General features: G+C 44.3%; 1 non-coding gene and 1 pseudogene across 1 annotated transcript; both read left to right on the plus strand.

The window, feature by feature from the left end:
• The first annotated feature begins 9,800 nt into the window (after positions 1-9,800).
• LOC128335754 (uncharacterized) lies at positions 9,801-9,919 on the plus strand (annotated as a pseudogene).
• A 2,471-nt stretch (positions 9,920-12,390) lies between these two features.
• TRNAS-UGA (transfer RNA serine (anticodon UGA)) lies at positions 12,391-12,462 on the plus strand. Its single transcript has one exon. It is a non-coding gene; the product is annotated as a tRNA-Ser (tRNA).
• Positions 12,463-12,722: the final 260 nt, after the last annotated feature.

Below are 12,722 nucleotides of genomic sequence, written 5' to 3' on the forward strand. Positions count from 1 at the left end.
CCTGGTGTGAATCAAGCCATTTGTCCACTTGGCCCAGTGCCGTCTGCTCTGAATGGCAGCAGCTCTCTAGGGCCTCAGGCAAAGGGCCTACCCAGCCCTGCCAACTATCCCTCAACTGGAACAACTGAGACACTGGCATATGGAAAAGGTGCTATGGCACTGAGCAAGACAGCCATCTCAGACCAGCAGTGGTGGGTGTGTTGTCTGTTGACCCCAGATTACTCATTCAAGCTCCACACAGGTGCTGGTCATATTGATGTCATTTACGGCCAGACCCAAGTTCAAATCTCCATCCTGCCATGAAACTCACTGGGCAACTCTGGGCCAGTTACCTCTCTAGTGTAAACCAACTCGTGGGGTGATGATAACAAAATCATCTCTGGGACCCTTGGAGGAAGAACAGGATATCATCATAGTAAGTAAATGTTATTACATGTGTATGCCACCCCTCATTTGCTTTAAACTGAGTCAGACCTTTGGTCCATCGAGCTCAGTGTTGTCTGCTCTGACCGCTGGTGACTCTCCAAGGTTACAGGCGGGAGTGTCTCCCAGCCCTATCTTGGAGATGCCAGGTAAGATAATAAGATATCTTCAGCATGCAAAGCAGATGGTTCTCCCACAGAGCCATGGCCCCATCCCCTAAGGGGCATGTCTTCCAACACTCACATGTAGTCTCCCATACAAATGCAAACCAAAGCAGATCCTGCTTAAAAAAAAAAAAACAATTCATGCTTACTACCACAAGAGCAGCCCTCCAAGATGAAAAGGGTATATTTGGATGCTCTGGAGAATCTAAAACCAGCTAAAAAGGATATATTAGGTTCCTCTTCAGCCTTTGAGCCCAACATTTTCTGCCTTCCATACCATCTCACAAAACCATCTCTGGACTAGACCGAGTGCTTGTTACCTGCAGCTCCCAAGACAAGTGAAACAGCCCATCAACCTCCGAAGCCCCCATTATCCCTGTGCTCATAGGTGAGTAATGTATCAGTCTGAGTATTCCTGCTTTGCCCTGTTCTTTTTTAATGAATTGCTCTGTGTTGGTTAACATAACCATTCCTGCGAAAGGATGTCGATAAATGCTGGAGACAGATGCAACTTGCTTTTTTTTTTTTAAAGAAAGAAAGAAAGAAAATGAGGGGGAGAAGGAAAAATAAAGATCAACAACTTAAGGACTCTGCTGCTAAATAATTCCTGGAATGAGTTGTCAGAAACCTTTTATTTACCGATTCTGTGCATTTCATTTCTTCCTGGCATTGGGCCAGCCACCCTGACAGTCAAGATTTATTGATTTAATTGGCTGGGGTAACCATGCAATAAAATCATCTCCAAGATAAATTTTCATGGCACTCTGCAGCATCGAAGTAATTTTTCAAGTGCTACGGCTATATTTCTCCAGGTTACAGGTGCAAAATTTGCTTAAAGCTGAAATGCTTCATTATTGTAGTCCTAACGCATCACTTTGGTCTCCGTCATGGAAATTTTTCCCCCCTTCCTTCTCTTTAAGGATGGCTGGCGTGGGTCTCTGAAAGAAAAAATAATCTTTTTCTTAATTGGTTCATATATTCAATGCCCAGGAGAAAAGGAAGCATCCGTTTAATTAGGAGGCGGCTTAGAGGTTATTTACAATGTTATCCAGAATCATTTGTCTCCAGCTGTGAGATGCTTTCAAACGGAGCCCCCCTCCCGCCTGAGATGATTGTCATTTTGTAGCGTGATGGTTTATTGAATCTCCAGATCTTTTTATTTACACTGTTAAAGAGCTCATTATGGTTCACAACAGCCACTATGTGAAAAACTCAGATTAATTCCCAAGCTAATGTTAACATTTCGGAGATTAGTGATAACACCAAGTTTTTAACAATGGGAAATCTCTCCTTATCTTTGATGATTTATCTTGTAGGATTTCTTGCTTTTTCTCCCCCCACCCCACCCCATTCTCCAATGGTAGCATTTATAAGATTATTACAGCTGCAGTCATGATGTGCCTAGCAAATCCAGTTGACTCTCTTACTTGCTTTTTCCTCCTTCTGTATACTAAGAAAAATTCTTCTACTACGTGAAGATGAGCCTTAACTTTTGGGGGTGTTGCATGTCTTCGGAACATGAGACGATACTATCTAATTTGGCTTCCATTGATTACGTACCCAGTGGATTGCCGAAAATTAATCTCTAGTTTTGCTCATATGAATGCTGTTTTTCTTTATGCCTGTGTTCTGCCTTGCAATGGACCCCCTGGGCTCCGCTTAGTGTTAAGGACCAATCTGAAAAGATTATTTTATGTATGTATATATGTATGTATGTGTGTATGTATGTATGTATTACATTTATATCCCACGCTTCTCAAAAGGCTCAAAGCACTTACAGCATTCTTTAGAATTAATAATCCTGTCCGAAAAGGGCTCACATTCTTTTTAAATATCAAACAGAATTTTAAAGGGGGGGAGTAGTCAGAGGGGAGGGTCCCAAAGGTACTTGGTCCTCCTCAGGCCAATAGAGGGGCTTCACTGCTTATCTCACCCTCTGCTGTAGCCTGATGACATTGGCTGTGAAGAAGGATTTGGTTAATTGCATCGAATTTTACATTTTATTTTTAAAAATGGAGGCATGGCCATTTTTGTTTGTTTGTTTGTTCCAACAAGCCCGAGTGCTTTTTCAGCTAAAAATATATATAATCTAATAAGGTCTGGCAAACACTTTTCTGGGCTCCATTTAAGATTTTTACGAACGGCAGACTTTGGGCTTTTAATATCAGGCTAAGTGTTTTGGTAAACCAGCATTTAACCAGGATCGCTAACCAGGATCCAATCCTGGTTAGCAATCCCTGTTAAATGCCAGTCAACTTCTGCTATTTAAGTGGGATTGCCCGGAAATGCCAGATTCTCATGATATACTCCGCAGGAGCACTCAGGCCTCGCCCAATTGCGGTTCACCATTTAATTGTGAATACTCTGGTTGTGAGAACGTGGTCCTAGTGAATGTGGTCCTTCCTTTTCCAGGTAACTACTGAAAGCAAGTCTGGAGATTCCGATGACCTGATATTGTGAAAAATCTTGCGGGGGGAAATACTGCGGGGAAATATAAACAGGAATAGCTTCAGTCAGAACTGTCAAGCCTAGGTTACATGCTAGGCCAGTTTTCTTCGCTGCAAGGCCTGGGGACCAGTCGCGTCCATCAACCCTAAATGCAGCTGCCTGACTAATTGTTTATTAGGTCTGTGTGAAGCTTTGGCCAAAGCTGAATCCTCCACAAAACACACACGGACATACACCCTAGCACCGCATGGCCGTGTCCCTTCCTACGGCCCAGTGTTGCACGTTACCCAGCACTGGTAGGGTTTCTAAGGGAAATGGAGCCCTCTCAGAGGGCCATGTTGTCTTTCCCTGTGCTTTCCCATGTGAGATCTGTGGGGACAGTTCTGGGGGAAACTACATTTCCCAACGTTCCAGATGCACCTTCCAAAATGGCATGGTGTCTCTATAAGGCTTTGTTTCTCTTAAAAGGGAAAGCACAGCACGGTGTGGAAGTCAGTGGGGTGGGAAGTGGCTTTCACACTGAAGGGGTTTTTTGCCATAGTGGCCCGCACTCAAAAATCATTGAAGATGACTGCTATGCAGTGAACATGCAGGCCTCAAAGATTGGCGGGCATCACACAGCCTCTCGATTGGCCAGGCCTGGTATAAATACTTTGCCTGGTCAACCTAATGGCTTCTTCTGCCCTCTGCATTTGAACCTTCTCTGAGGAGGACAAACGTCTTGAGAGAGTTCTGGGGAAAGCACAGGTTTTTGTGCTTTTTGAAAGTTTTGACCACAGGCTGCCGAATGAAGAAGAGGGTTGTAGGGAATTCCTTTCTGGAGCAGGAAGAAAGAAGAGCGACCCTGAGTGCAAGTTCAGTGAGTATTTTGTCTTGCTCAAAACAGCAACTGTGGTGTCTGTTTTGGTCCTGTGGGTGGGCATTGATTAGTTACAGAATTATGGAAACACATAGCCAGTGGGTAAGTGCTCAGTCATGGTAACGAGTGGCGCAGAGATAGGATGCAGTCAGTGTGAATAGCTGCTCTCTGTGGGATGCAGATAAGTTCATTTGGAGGTGCCAAGGGTGTTCTGTTAGGTGTCTATTTATTAGTAATGATTTGCAGCAAAGAGGCTGACAAGCTATTGAAGGATGTCTGCTTCTCGGGTTAGCAAAACCGCTGCACAATTTGGGGGCAGGCTACAAATGGATTCTGGGTGCAATCCGGAGCCGTAAAGACACATCTTGGATAAAGAGGGTGGTCGTCAATTGATGAATACACACCCAGTGGGGTGGATTGACTCCAGCCATTAATCCCTAAGGCAGAAGATAGATAACCATTGTAGCAGAGAATTGAAGGCAACTTAGAAGTGGTTCTTGGGGCATCTATACCACTTATGCATCCAAAATACAAGTGTTGCAGGGTTTTGCATTATGTCAAATCTGCAGTGGCTCGTCCTAATGAGCAGCGGGGGGTGGGGGGCACCAAAGGTTCTTTACTTACTTTTATCTTTATTCAGTCAATTGACCAGCGAAACCAATAAATAAAAGAGCCACACAATCAGAAAATACATTCAGACAATCCCACCAGTACCGCCACACACCAGAGTGGTCCGAATGCTGCCTCTGGTTCCCAGTTGCACCTGTTTCTCCCATTCCGCCTCACCCCCCCCACATTAAGGAGAGCTGTGCTACCTGCAGGCTGGCCATTCATCAGATAGAGCTATGCAGGCCCGCACAGCTCTACCTGATGGATGGCCAGCCTACAGGCAACGGACTGGTAAAAGATAAAGGGTGCCATCAAGTCGATTTCGACTCCTGGCACCCCCAGAGCCCTGTGGTTAGCTCTCATTAATGCAGGCTTGGAATGGGGAAGGGGAAACAGGAGTCATCAGGCTGCTGGGAACCACAGGCAACTGTGCCTCATTCCCGCCCCCACCCCCGGCTCTTTAGGAAGAGCTGCTGCTGGCAGCAATAGGAATATGACAAATATTTATATACCGCTTTTCAGCAAAAGTTCCCAAAGGGGTTTACATAGATATAAATAAATACAATAGCAAGGAAGCAAAACCTCCCCACACATAACAATCCTGTATATTATGACAGTATAATATATAGGATTTTATGCGCCTTAGCTAGGGTTTCCGCCCCATGGGATGCCAGCACAGCACTCCTCACCACAAGTATTGGCGATAACAACACACAGACCCCTGCACTCACCGGCTGCCCGGAATGGCGGTTCCAGGTCAGAATGAGATTGTTCCATTCCAAGCCTAGAACAGGTCCTTTATTTAAAGGCTGTTCTGTTCCAGGCTCATAATACTTGGAACAGCCCATTCTGAGTCAGAACATTCTGCCCTCGGAATGTTCTGCACATCCCTAATGCTCACACATGCAGTCTCCCATTCAAATGCAAACCAGGGTGGACCCTGCTTAGCAAAGGGGGCAGTTCATGCTTGTCCTGCTCTCCTCCCCTGTTGCTGGTATCCCCTTTATGTTTCTTTTTAGACTATGAACCCTTTTTGGACAGATCACTATTTCCTCATTCCTCTTGCTAAGTAAACCACTTTATGAACCTTTTGTTGACTAGCAATATATAAATATATTCTTAACAAATAATAGTGAAACAATTAAAAATGGTGGTTTGGGGAGGATGGGGAGCTAGGGACACAACAGTGGCAGCAGACAGAACCAGACCCAAATGGTAATGCAGGATGGAGCCAATGACCAGGAGAACTTTACAAGTGTACAATTGAGTTACTCCAGATCAAGGATTTAGAAAACTGACCAATGGAGCTACCCAAAGCTCTAGTCAAAGAGAACCCATAAATCCTCCCAGTTCACAAGTGAGGAATACCAAGGCTGGAAGATGATGTTATTATCACAAGGCCAGCTATGGCAGAGATTTTTGTTCCTTCTAATTGGAACCCTCATCTCCTGTGAGTCACCCAAAGATCTTCCAGTAGATCCTGTTGTTCCTTCTGCCTGTCCCTAACTTAGAAGAACTCATCTCTGGATATAAACCCTCACAGGAATGATTCAGATGAATTAACACCAGAGAAAGTATTGCTGAGTGGAAAGGCACTGAATTGGAAGCAGCGCCGTCAGCGAATGATAAAAGTGAACTATCATTTTGAGGATGACTGATGGTGATGTGGCTTGTCTCAAAGAACAAATAACCAAAAGACACACCACTTATCCCCAAGACTGGGCTGAACATTTCTGAAATGACATCCAGGCTGAGCAGAGGAGATCAACAGGATGGGAAATCCTGGCAGCTGGAAGTACAGCAAAGAAGATCTCACAGAACTGGAATGTTCATGGATGGTTGACTTGAGGCAAATGGCAGAGGTGCGATCTGAACAGCAACATCCACCATTGCCCTCTGGGGCTTGAAATACAGCCAAGCCCAAAGATCCTGAGACCGAGGGAAACCCTCTGGATCTGAAATAGGGAAGGGTGCTGAGACAACCAGCCACAAAACCGAAGCACCACTTCCCAAAGCTTTGGTGAAAACAATTCGGAACGGTAGCCAACATGACACACAGACTAACGGAGCTACTCCATGTCAGGGTTGCAGAAGAGCCAGAAGGCAACTTCAATGCTGTAGAAAGCCAACCATCATACATCAGTCTTACTGCTGTTTTCCCCATTAATAAATTTACAGCAGTAACACTGATTGTGCAACCCAAGGATGACTCCAAGAGGGAGCAGGCACTTCCACCAAAATATTTCCCACGCCCCCTTTCGCTCCCCCACCCACCAGACTGGAACTTTACAGCAAAGTGTCAGGCAACACAGTCATAGTACATTACGGCCCTAAAGCAGGGGTGGGAAAACCTGGGCCACAATTTGTTGTGGCTGGGGATGATGGGAGTTATAGTACTACAACAACAGCTGGAGGGCCAGGTTTACCCACCTCTGTCCTAAAGCTTGAATTAATCATTTTTAAAGGCCTCATTGTTTAAAGACGCTAAATTCACTCGCTCATCTTTGTAGTAGTAATAGGTATGTGGCTGGCCCAGAGTCACCCAGTCAGCTTTCTAGCTGGACAGGAATTTGAACTTGGGTCTCCCCCTAGTCCAACGCTCTGACCACTATATCACACTGCCTCATCCTTTCACATCACCTGCTCTTGGGATCTTTTAACTGGAGGTGCCAGGGATTGAACCTGGGACATGCAAAAGCAAGTTTAGTCTGGCTGGCAACAACTCTCCAGGATCTCTACAAAGGTCCCGTTCTCTAGAGTCCTTTTCTCTGGAGAGACTAGGGGTTGTACCTGGAATCCTCGACATGCAAAGTATTTGCTCTACTACTGAGCTATGAGCCTTTGCCATGGGAACTAATGCAGAAGAATTCCCATGGATGTTAGGCCACAATGAACAAAACGGATTAAAATCCCCACTTCATCCATAAGCAAATGCCAAAAGGTTAGGAAGATTCACCCTTTCGCTTACAGCCCTATCGTAACTATGGCAAGGAGGTTAAAGGAGGTTAAGGCATACCTAATCGACATTAAGTGATCAAAGATACACTCAAATGTGAACAGGATTTAAATTAACTCTGGTTTGGCTCATCTTGTGTTGATGAGACTCTTATACTAAAGTCTTTCAATGGGAGTATTCTCTCATAAAGTGTTCTCTTATCTGGAGATCATGGTTTTACACATTTCACCTCATTGTTCCTCTCCCTGGGCATATCTACACAACAGCTTTATATCTTTTTAAAATATCACTTTCATGGCTTTTCCAAAGAATCCTGGTAATTGTAATTTGGTGAGGGTACTGAGAATTAGAGGTCTCCAGTTCTACCCTTCCCAAAATCCCTAGGGAAGCAGAACTGATTTCAACCAGGAAATTCATCTCTAGACATCAATAGACAAAGATTATTTTCATTTTATTTGTATTTGCTTTAGAAATGTCCATCCTGTTTTTCTAATATATGATCTAGAGTGGCTGACAAATCAATAAACCCAAGATTTTAAAGGAAACACAAAGGTTACAACAATAAAAACAGCAGCAGAAACACAGTCGACTCAAAACAAACAAGATCCCAAACCAGCAAAAACGGTAACAGCAGACTGTAGGCTCAGAGAGTTCCCCAAAAGGCAGGTCTTTCTCCACAGGGAAGGCATTGCCAGTGGTGGTTGGTCAAGGAGGGGCAGGAGGTGCTGTGACACCCTCCAAAAAAAATGCTAGTAAATGTTCAGACTTACCAGCAGCCAGGGAATCTTCCAAAGCAGGGAGCTTCCTCCTCCCCTGCCTGCAACTTCCTCTTTTGGTCTTACTGGCTGGAACACCAAGGTAGGCATTTCAGATTCATCTGGGGACATAAACCACCTTGGCGTCGGTTCACACAACCATTTTTAATGTCGATAACCCACATTAAACCAAGATTCAAACTATTGTGTGAACCGGGCCAATGTAGACAATACTGTGTTAAATCAAATGGACCAGTGGTCTGACTCTATATAAGGCAGCTGCTTATGTTCCCATAATAACTCAGGCAGCAATCCTAAACACACTTCCTAGGGAGTAAGCCCCACTGAACACAGTGAGATTCACTTCTGGGTAAACATGCCTTGAATGTCTAGTGGGGAAAGATGACACACCCTGGATCCCAGTAAACATGCTCCCAAATTTTGTCACTCTTTATCAAATATGAATGTGTTTTTCAAATGAGTATTGTACTTTCTCTCTCCCCCCGCACTCGACTGCCCTGTGTTTTTCTTCCAAAAATAATTGAAAGTGACAACACCGAGGCAGATAATGTTTCAGCTCTGTGTTTTAAAATAAATATAAGGCTGTCATCGGAGACGAGTGGGTTGCAAAGTTTTCCTTGCCAGAGCCAACAAGCACCTCCGCTGATCGAGGGCTGTGTTTCATTATTGATTAGTTTTTAAGTTCTTGTTACATATTAGATTAGAATCACTGTATGCATAGAGAACAGTCAGCCCAATTACCATCTGAAATCGCTTGTCTCTCCAGAAAGTGTTCTCCACCATGCTCTTATTGTTTTGTTTTTAATGGAAATTACAGAGGCCATCAAGAAAAATGTGGGTATGCTTTCTGGTGATATTTTCATTCAAATTGCTGGACAAGTGAGGGCCAAACTGAGGACCAAAAGCTCTCCAAGTTCTCGGACAGGGATCCCTTTGCCCACCCATCTGTCCAGTTGCACAAGGCAACTATTGAAGCTGAGATCTTCTGCATGTAAGCTATTCTGTGCTCTGTCTCTGCATTATGGCTCCTTCCTGAAAAGTAGAGGCATCCTGATCTCCTTTGCAACTCGCCAGCCTAGTTCAGAAGCTTCCGTACATCTTTATTTGTGTGTTCACTCATCTCATGATGCAAGGAAAAATGGTTGCTTCAGGCAGCGAATTATTGGGGTGCCACCAGGGTGCCATGAGGCCCTGCTCCACCATCGGAGCAACGTTTTGGGACTGCCCTTAGGCAATTCCAAGGGAAATGAATCAGGCATGTTACCACTCTGTAGACATAAGCAAATTTTCAAATTGATATTATATATACCCATTGGCAAGAGAGCATCTCCTATTACAAGGCCATATTTTCTGAAAACTTTTGACTAGTATAGATAGCGTCTGAAACATGCGAAACACACGGGTAATGGAATCAGAATGTTTAGACATCATTTCTGATTCCATTACCAACACACATTCAAATGGAATGTATTGCAGTTTACTGATCATAGAACAATACTTATTTTATTGTTTATTTATTTGTTTATTTTTACATTTATATCCCACTCTTCCTCCAAGGAGCCCAGAATGGTGGACATACCACCCTGAACACGCCCGACCTCGTCTGATCTTGGAAGCTAAGCAGGGTCAGGCCTGGTTAGTACTTGAATGGGAGACCGCCTGGGAATACTGGGTGCTGTAGACATGGTTATGTTTATCCTCACAACAACCCTTTGAGGTAGGTTAGGCTGAAAGATACATGACTGGCCCAGAGTCACCCAGTGAGTTTCATGACTGAATGGGGATTTGAACTCAGGTCTTCCCAGTCCTAATCCAACACTCTAACCACTACACCATGCTGGCTCCATTATCTATGTATTTTGCAAACATTTGAGACCTTAGGACAGCTCACACAATCAGAACCTGGGTAGGAGACAAGTCCTACACAAGTTTGGGAGCTGCCCGTGCTCTCGTTTTCTGATCATCCATGACTTTTAAAAAAACATGGCACCCAAACATGAGGAAAGGGGAATGGGGCTGCTTCCAGATGCTGACGGCTGGCAGGTACCAACAGTGGGACCTCGACAAGGGGGCTGCTGGCAACCTTCCCTCTTGAAGGTTATCTGCACCACTTCCCATCTTGCACAGGTCATTTTGGAAGGGGGCTGATCCCCACCAGGGGCACAAAGAAGTATTCAGTGCCTTACTTCAGGCACTGCAATGCTTTGAGCATTCCATCCTGGCATGAATATCACGGCCACCCATGTACATTATTTATAAATGAAAGCTCAACTTCCATGGAATCTAATGAGCACTCTGGGATACCTGGATAATATTTTTCCTTGCTAGGTTTGAGCAGGCTTCTGGTTTCCTGAGCACATGTGCTTGGTAAATTATGCTGATGTTTTTTAAAAAAGCTTCCAAACCCCATGTTTCTGAATAAGTCTGAGAAGTTCGTATTGCAGATTGTTCAGAAGTGATTGGGAGTAAATATTGGAATTAGATTTCAACAGCTTGAATACAGAGCAATTGTGGTGACTCACAATCTCTCTGTATGATATAAAACAACGTTCCACAGCTTCCCATTAAAATAGACACTAACCACCCTGGCTAGTTTGATGTCAGATATGAGTGGGGCCATCTTGTCACCTTGTTTTCTGTTCCTGCAAAAGTTTGCTTTCTTCATTCAGCATCTGACTAGATCAAAGTGTTTTTCTTAACCATCCCTATCTGCCTACCGAATCAATCTTTGCAAAGATGAGTTTCCTCTCTGAGACCAATTATTGTTTTTGCTCATTTTGCTTATTTAAGCATGTCATCAGGACACCCAGGCTGTGAAAGGGATGCAGGGTCCAGGCTCACTTTCTAGAGTCAGGCTGCAACTCTATTCAGCCCCACAGCATTTGGTGAGATTTACATCTAAGCAAAAACACAGACCATGGACAGCCATTGACATGGTTCTCACATCCAAAGGTGGGGGAGACCTGGAGGGAAGGCAGGAACCTTGTAAATCTCACCAAATGGCCTCCCACATGATCAGAGCCTCCATTGAATTCTGCCGCTCGCATGCCCACATGAGCGGCATGATCACATGCCCAGCAGCAATCATGAAGGGGAGAGCAAGCAGGAGCAAGCCATGCAGTACACTGGGAAAGCTCGACACTGCCTGGCCACTCTTTCCCCCGGCTCTATAATAAAGATGGCTGCCAGCAGTCCAGGAGCAGCTTCCAGCAGAGTGGAGCTCCACATGACCATCGAGTGAGGTGGGAGGCAAGTACTTGATGTCCTACCTCACTTAAAGCCTGGGTTGCCGATCTGGGTTGCCCAGGGAAGGAACAACAGCAACAATCTTATGAGATTTGCTCAAGCCAATCAGAAGCAGAAATTTGATAGTCAGAAGTTTGATATGTGGAAGTTTTGCTTTCTCTTGCAGTATTGAGTAAGGTTTTACACATAGACAGCTCTATTAAATACGCTTATAAAATTATAACATCTTTTTGGAAGCACTGTGGCGGGGGGGGGGACCAAACGCCCAAAGCCTATAATTTGGAATTAAATTAACCAAGTCAACAATAGTAATAACTATTCTACACTGCTATCGTTGAAAGTCAAATTATAGTTTGCTATAAACCCGGCTTAAAGTATGACTTTTCTTTGCATATGTAATTATTAATTAAATTTATGCATCCCAGTGTGCTTTTTGCTGCCTGCAAAACAAACAGGTTTCTCTCACCGGCTCCATTTCTTCTAATTTTTTGCTGTTCCGGGCTTCTTTGCAAGACAAACATCTTTTCTCCTTAATAAGAAGAAAGTCGTTTAAAGAGAGCAAAAAATTCTTTGCATTTGTATTCCCAAAGGACAAGACCTTTGCTCCATTCCTCATTCTGCCTCATAGGCCTGATCTAGACATATAGTGAAAATGTTCCTGGTCTGTACCATTTCTGCCTGCAGGAGTGTAAAGTGGGAGGGCAGGCACTATCTGAATTCTCCCCATGAAGAAAAACTCTCTACATATAGAAGACTAGCATCCAGGTACTGCCTGACATGTTAGTTTTCAGTGTGCGGTGAATGTTCTTACTAAGAAGCAGCATTTAATCCTGTACTCTGACGTAGTGCAAGTATCCAGCAATAGTTCTACCACATCATAAGGCGTTCCATGTGCCCCAAAAGTTGGTCGAGGCCGTAGCTCAGTGGTAGAGCATTTGCCTTGAATGCAGAAGGTCCCAGGTTCAATCCCTGGCAGCATCTCCAAGTAGGGCTGGGAGAAACTCCTGCCTGAAACCTTGGAGAGCTGATGCCAATCAGAGTAGACAATACTGAGCTGGATGGACCAAGGGTCTGACTCGGTATAAGGCAGCTTCCTATGTTCCTAGTTTTATGGCACTGATTGTAGGCCACAGACACATCTTAGCATTCTGACACTTCAATTTGACTGTTTAAATGAGAAAAGTTAAGTTTCTACCGTGGTAAAATCTGTACCTCATTCAACGCTTGCCATCAGTGATGAT

This window comes from Hemicordylus capensis, chromosome 11 (genome assembly GCF_027244095.1).
Source record: "Hemicordylus capensis ecotype Gifberg chromosome 11, rHemCap1.1.pri, whole genome shotgun sequence".
NCBI lineage: Eukaryota > Metazoa > Chordata > Lepidosauria > Squamata > Cordylidae > Hemicordylus > Hemicordylus capensis.